We start from the raw sequence: 7,438 nt of genomic DNA, 5'->3' as shown, positions 1-7,438 counted from the left end.
ACTGTCTGTGGCCCCTAGACCCAAAAAGAACAATTTTGCTCTCATCAGTCCACAGAATCTTGCCTTTTGCCAGTCAATGTGTCCTTTGGCAAATTTTAACCTATTCAGTACATGTCTTTTTTTCAGCAATGGGGCTTTGAGGGGGCTTCTAGCTGATAGCTTTGCTTCATATAGCCTTCTTCTGATCATAACAGTACTCACAGGTAACTTTAAGTCTTCTTTGATTTTCCTGGAGCTGATCAATGGTTAAGCCTTTGCAATTTTGCCTATTCTTCCATCCATTCGAATGGTAATTGACAGTTTTTTCCCACGTGGTTCAGGGTTTGGATGCCATTTCAAGGCATTTGAAATCATTTTCGCTGAGCAGCCTATCATTTTCGGCACTTCTTTATATATTTTCCCCTCTCCAATCAACTTTTTAATCAAAGTCCACTTTCCTCGGAGCAATGTCTGGAACGACCCATTTTGCTGAGCATTTCAGTGTGAAATGCTCTATAATCACCATGCACAACATTTGCTTCCTTCCTTAAATATGGGCCATAATTGACACATGTTTCTTCACAGAATCAATCACCTCACTAATTGAACACAACACTGCTATTATTTTGAACACGCCCCTTTCAATTACAGATTCAATTACACAGAATGAGCAGCATGCATGTCATGACTGTTGGGTCTGTTCTATGACTCTACACTCACACTTACTAGTAAATTATTTGCCATGTAGAAATATCACCTCTACCAAAAAATGTGATTCATGAGGTTAGTGATGTTGGACTGCTATTATACTGTAGGCTAAAAATACACATTTGCATTTCTTTGGTCCGATCTACAAAGCAGCCTATACGCCTGATTCTTTTCTACAAATCTTAAGCATTTTTGCACAAGCCCCATTTTAACTCCCAATTAGCCAGAAATGGATGCAGAAACATCTCCTTAAACATCTGTTTGCATATGTTTACATATTGCCTGTTCCACCGCCCATTAGACCTGCCAAGGAGAAACACTGAAAAGAAATGTGTCACATCAGCAAGGTTCTTTAACAGAACAGAGCAGCTGTCATTTTGGGCACCTTCAATTTCAGTAGTTGCGTTAATGGAATATTTTCACTGACTGACTCTCTTTTTCTTAACAATGACCAAAACAATCTGATGGCCATCTGCCATTTTGACAGATTAGAACAATCTACCATAACTTTAATTCACACCCTGTCCAGTTAAACTGAAAGTATGTGCTCAGCATCATGGAGTAGCAGGTGAGTTAATAGGCAAAACAATGGTGGAGGATCTGGTATCAAAGCAAAAAAGCAAAAGCGCCTATTTAATATTAATACTGAATCCCAATATTGGTGTAAAAACATCACAGTGAGATTCATTTTCCATATATACAGCCTTCTTTGGCTTTGCAACTAGACCTAAATCCATGCAACAGGCCTGGTGCGGAGGGTCACCAGTTTCCGGCCACGATGTAAGGACTATACTTTTATTATCTCGACTCTTCAATTTGGCTGCTGCAGAGCTGGAGTGAATTCCATAATGATAGCACGAAGGATTTGATAACTTGGTGTAGAGGTTTTGCCTTTTCCGCAGACAGTTCCGTAATGCATCTCTGCTGCCGCCTGGCACTAATGGTCAAGAGTGGCTACTAATACTCTACTCCTGGATATTTAATCACCCAATCAATCTTACCTGTGACAAAGGCTCCTTAGCTTCACTTGGCAAGAACATCTCTGCCTGCAATCTTCACCACATTTCCCCCATCAATGGAACGGGAGAATGAGGTGGAGAGGAGCAAAAGGGGGGAGGTGAGGGGGGTAGAGGGGAAAGGAGGGGAAGAGGAGGAGGAGGAGGGGGTGTTTAATCTACTGATTCAATTCCTGCCAATGCATGTCACTCTCCCTCTCTGTAAGGCAGGGCAAATGGAGCATGCAGCCCAAAACACCCAGACCAAATCACATTTTCTCTCAACTTCCCAGTCTCTCTCTTGCTGTCTGTCTTGCATCTCTGTCCATCTCTCGCGCCATCTCTCACTTTCCCTCTGTCTTTCTGCCTCACTACCGCATTTTCCTTACACCCACTCACTGACTTGACTCCCTCTCCTCATATCCTTCAGCCCTGTGAAAATGAAACCTTTTGAATCCGGCACTTATCTGAGCGAATTGGCAAAGCGCAGACTATTGTGTTTGCTGGTCTAGATTGCTGTTTAGATACCCAGACCCCTAAAAGTGCAGATTTCCTTCTATAGATTTTAGGATAAATCAAATGCCATGCTGGGCACCCCGGTAGAGACTGCAGGAAGTCACTGCTCACATAAAAGAAATAATCAGGCACATACTCCCTAAGTAACCACTGCTTGTAATTTTAACACTTCAGTTTTTTTCCCCCCGGACTATACAAACATATAGCATGTTAATCAGTGAGCTTTGGGGGATGCTGGTAGGTGGGTTTTGCGACCTTCGAACAGAACCATGCTAGCTGTTTCCCCGCATCCAGTCATTATGCTAAGCTAACCAAACCGGCTGCTGGCTCCAGATTTATATTTAGCTAACAGATATGAGATGAGACTGGTATCAATCTAACTCTCAGCTACAAAGCAAATAAACTTTCCCAAAATGTCAAACTATTCTTTTAAACACATGACAATGTTACTAATATGAACACAATGATCCTGACTGCTGCATCACATTTTGTGTATTTGAGAAAATCCTCATATAATAAGCAGTGATCATCCTGAATATGTTTGTGAAGTGCTGCTTATCGCCCTCACTACATAATTATGTTGTGATTCAACTAATGAAATACTGATAAACACTCCAGTGTTTTCGTTGATAGATGCAATAGGACTTGATCCACTGCCACTGATTTGACGTATAAATAGGCCTACAAGAGTGACTACGTGTTGTGAAATGATGCCCTTTCTATTTGTTTTTATATAATTTTCCTTTTGCCTTTCTCTGTCTAATCATTAACTGAAACTATATTACTTTAAGCGTGGTTTTTCACCTTGCACAGAGAAGGTGGATATACAATGCCTCCCAAAAGACACATACAATACGAAGAATTATACTGTAATATTTTCAGCAGTTCTTTTATTTAATTGTATTATAAACTGTAAAATCTCATGTTGCTGTTAGGTCCCTACTGCTGTAGTCTATATCCTTTGTGCTCCACTTCATTTATTCATTGACATTCCGTCAGATGCACGTATTTTCTGTTTCCCTCCGCTTTCTTTGTGTTGGGATTTTATCCGTTGGATTTCTGAGGACTATGGTTACCTGCTCCTCAGATCTCTGCAGGGTAAATTGAGACAGCTAGCTAGACTCTCTGTCCTGACTGTTTTTGTAGAGTTTAGCACCACCCATGGCGATTTTGATTGGTTTAAAGAAATGCCATTAAACCAAAGCACATTTTCCCCCCATTGTCGAATGCTGGAATAGCCAGACCCTCCTTCAGCGCGCTATGGAAGAGGGTCCGGCAAAGCGAGACTACTGCTGTTGTCAATCTCGTTGTGCACTCAAAGTTTTGGTAAAAGCTTCTGTTTTTGTTGTTTAATCGAAATTTACTAATGAAATAAGTAATTATTGTTGAAACTTACTGTTATTGCATTTTTAATAAAGCATTTAGATTTTTTTCACTGACAGACACACACACACACACACACACACACACACAGACACACACACAGACACACACACACACACTTTTGTGCTGAGTGACTGGCTTTTCATTGTAGTTCATGGACAGTTCATCGAAATTATTTACAGTGGATCTCAAAGTAAAATTCAATGACAAAATCAGAAAACAATTAACATGCGATTAGATGCAGATGCAAAATGTGTGTGTCACACTGTATCCGCTTTACACGCAGTGCTGGAGATGAAGCAGCTTTATTCATCATCTTGCCAGCTTTCTGAGTTGACACATTAGCATACATGCCTTATGTTTGGTCTTTTTTTCTGTCGTCTTTTCATCTGCACAGAGCCTAAGGCCAGGAGTGCCACTGTGCCGTTATAAGCTTTGTCACCCTCACATGAGGGCCCCTGGCTTTCCACGCCAGCTCTTTCTTCAGCCCTCTCATTTACACCCGGCATAATTAAGTGCTTCAACCCTAAAAAGCTGGTGACTCTTGTCGAAACAACTCCCAGTTGATTTCACACTAATGCTGCCAACACAGCTGAGAGAGTGAAGTCAGAAATAACGGTGCAAACTTTCAGTAAGTGAGACTTCCTGTTCATTGGAATTACAGTACCCAAGAGATCCAATATGCATGGAGTAGTGCAAATTACTATTCCTGTTACCGCTGCTTGTCAGCATTCCTATACTCTGCATTAGTCCAACTGTTTGCCATGGAGACATTTAGAAATATCATTGAAGGAAAATTGCTCATTGTGTGTTTTATGTCTCTGTAATTTCTCTGCCACATCTCTAGATGTCCATCTGGACCTATAATTAACAGGTAGTCTTAAAAAGTGAGCATTATACTAGTAGTAATCATAGTGCTATGTAAGCTACTTCAACAAAAAAGCATACTACCAACCAAATCCACTCTGGGCCTTGCATTTTATATTTATTTTGGGAAATTGTCCCAAATTATAGATCTTAAGAAATTTGTTGATGGGATGTAGATGATATGCACATGCATTTTGCTGCCTGAATCAAAAAGAGCAAAGACAAAACAGAAGTGCTTTATTTCCAGACAAGAAGCTCAATATTGAACAAATCGTTCAGTCCCAAGGTCTATATATTTTTAAAGAGTTGATCTTGCTACAATCACCAACACCAACCTCCACACCCTTACAATCCCTCACTACATACTGTATAGGGCACACTACTTCCTGCAGCAGTGGTATAAAAATGTCAGATGACTTCCTATTTGCTACTACAACGTAAACATCAGGTCATTTTATGCTGTTTTAACAAATAAATGCTGTCGTTTTCCTGGCGAGGATAGTCTGTACCAAACATGAAATAAGTGAGCCCAAACTGGCAAAACTGACTTTCTTTGAAGTGCCTGCTTCATGGAGACATTATTGCTAGCTTCTTTATTGAGTTGGTCTCAGTCGAGCAAATGACTCAGTCACTAGGACAAACTAAATCAGCACAATTAGATGTCGCCAGCGAGTAACTTTATTCAATTCTGAAGTAAACCTCCTAAGATTTGCCCACTAATCCACATGACAAACAAGTCCTGTGTTGCACACCAACAACCTGTGACCTCCCTTATTATTCCATCAAGAAGAGAACCGCTACTAACAGTAGGATTACCGAAGCACACATGTTTAATGTATACACGGAACAGCTGGCAGGTGGGCTAAACAATCTGCCGGATAACAACCTAGTCTCATCCCGTACACAGGCTGGAGATATCCCCCACGTCGGAGATTAAAGAGGTGACCCTTATTTCCCGAAGGAGCACTTACATCCCGTGTCCCTCCATCTACCCACCCACCAACCAACCAACCCCGCCCCCCCCTCCGCCCCAAATCCCCACTGAATACATGATCATTGCCGAGACGGCGACCTGGAGGATTGGATGTAAACATCCCAGAGAGAGAGAAAAAGGAAGAGAAGCTGGCTCCTCAGAGCTCCTGTATCAACTTGATGGTAGGTGTTATTTCTTAAGCAGGCAGCCAATATCCATGCGATCTGTCAAGGACGGGCAGAGGATGGCGGAGGTAAGGCAGGAGACAGCTCTAGACAGCATAATGTCCTTGGTGGGTGCATATTGGCACACACACCACACACACACACACAGATTAAATACCTCCATCCTTAAAACCTTATGCCTTTACATGAGGGGGATTGTGAACGGATGATCATATTTAAATCACAGGATAAGAACGACTGAAAGGCAACCAATTACTGACACTGTCGACATTATACTCCACCTTGATCTGTGCCGGTATCCCCTGGGAGCAGAAAAAAAAAAAAGTAATAAGAGTCCTTGCACTCCCCCCCACATCTGTCCTCAGGGGTTGTCTTATGCAGCGGACACATCTGCTTGTCACTTTTTATGGATGTCACTTTGCTTCGCTGTCATCTTCAAGTGAACGGCTTAATCTAATTATGTGATATATACAGTACTATTACTGTTTTCTATAATGGTTGAGCAAAAACTGTCTTTTACCTAGTATTGCTTCAAGCTTGTTTCTCATTAAGTGCGTTCTACAGTTTGTTAGGAGCTTTAGTGTAGTAATAGACACAATCAATGCAGCCTTGCTATTACCCTGGCTATGTTTGCGAGCTAATATTTGATGGTTAACTACGTTACCCAGTTATCCATTACCAGAAGCTCAATCTACCCATTTTCTTCACATTACAACAAATCTTTATTTAATTTAGTATTGTTTTATTTATTAATTTATTTACTTAAACATTTCTGATAAGGTTTGCTGATCAGTGCTCTCTCTGGAGGACAATCTATAAAATGGCTTAACTGTTCTCAATTACCTCAAAGCTTTGGGAAATCTTCGCAGCAATTTATTGTTAGTTAATTGCCAATAGATATATACCAATATGTCAGGTTCTTTTATAGTCTTTAATAAAAACTGTCCTTAAACACATCGTCTGCATTTTTTTTGTCACATTTTGGAAGAGCGATAATGGCTGTTCTGAAGGAGGAAAGCTTGCTGTCCGAGGTGTTCTGACAGTTATTTTAGTGGATAGAAGTCTTGTTCTACAGCCCTTATTTATATCTGAACATCTTGTCATGTGCTACTGCTTATCCAATAAGCAAATTGCCGTGATTGGTAGATCAATTAGATTTAGATTAGATTTTTGAAGTAGGTGTGGTAGACCTAGCATTTTAAACCAATTCAATGGTGATTTAATTTGAAAAGAGTCCCAAATATCGCCAGGAAAGCCTCCCTTCAAATGTATCTGTAAATATCTTAAATGGTAAAAACAGTCAGATGTGTTCGGGATCATTAAGAGCATCGCATTTTCTCAAATCTGCACATTTCTGCAGCCAAGTGTGACAAACTCACATCATCTGCTGTGTCGGGAGGGGGGGGTTCTAAGTATGAGATTTATTTCATATAGTCCTTGGTTATTGTTTTATAATAATGTGGTTAATATGCCTGAAAACCATCCTCTTGTACCACGGTGGACATGGAGGTGACAAGTGATGCCATGCAGCCAAAGGGTTTCATCATCTTCTAATCTTAATCACTGAGCATGAGTCAATCTTTTCAGGGATGTAATCTGATGTTTTTCTGTAGCCAGACTTGTAGGACGGAAATTGTTGTTGAGTCATCATTTATAAGTTGGCAGGGCACCGGTGCCCCTTGGTCCAGGAGTAGTTGGTTTATTATCAGGGCCAAAGGGGGATGTCAGGGGCCAGTAGAACTGTTGAGCTCAAATGTCCCAGCTTCACGGCTTGTTGCTCCCACCTCTGCGAGTCACGGCACATGGTGCATGGCTCCGAGCAAGGACACAAG

General features: G+C 41.0%; 1 long non-coding RNA gene across 1 annotated transcript in view; it reads left to right on the top strand.

The window, feature by feature from the left end:
* The window catches only part of LOC116687958 (uncharacterized), a 22,991-nt gene that overhangs the window by 9,450 nt on the left and 6,103 nt on the right, over positions 1-7,438 (top strand). Inside the window, exon 2 of the long non-coding RNA XR_004331668.1 lies at positions 1,031-1,034. This is a non-coding gene — a long non-coding RNA (uncharacterized LOC116687958). The remainder of the gene's footprint in view (positions 1-1,030; positions 1,035-7,438) is intronic.

This window comes from Etheostoma spectabile, chromosome 4 (genome assembly GCF_008692095.1).
Source record: "Etheostoma spectabile isolate EspeVRDwgs_2016 chromosome 4, UIUC_Espe_1.0, whole genome shotgun sequence".
NCBI classification, from domain to species: Eukaryota; Metazoa; Chordata; class Actinopteri; order Perciformes; family Percidae; genus Etheostoma; species Etheostoma spectabile.
Note: the sequence above shows the minus strand (reverse complement) of the source record. Positions and strands in the feature narration are given on the sequence as shown.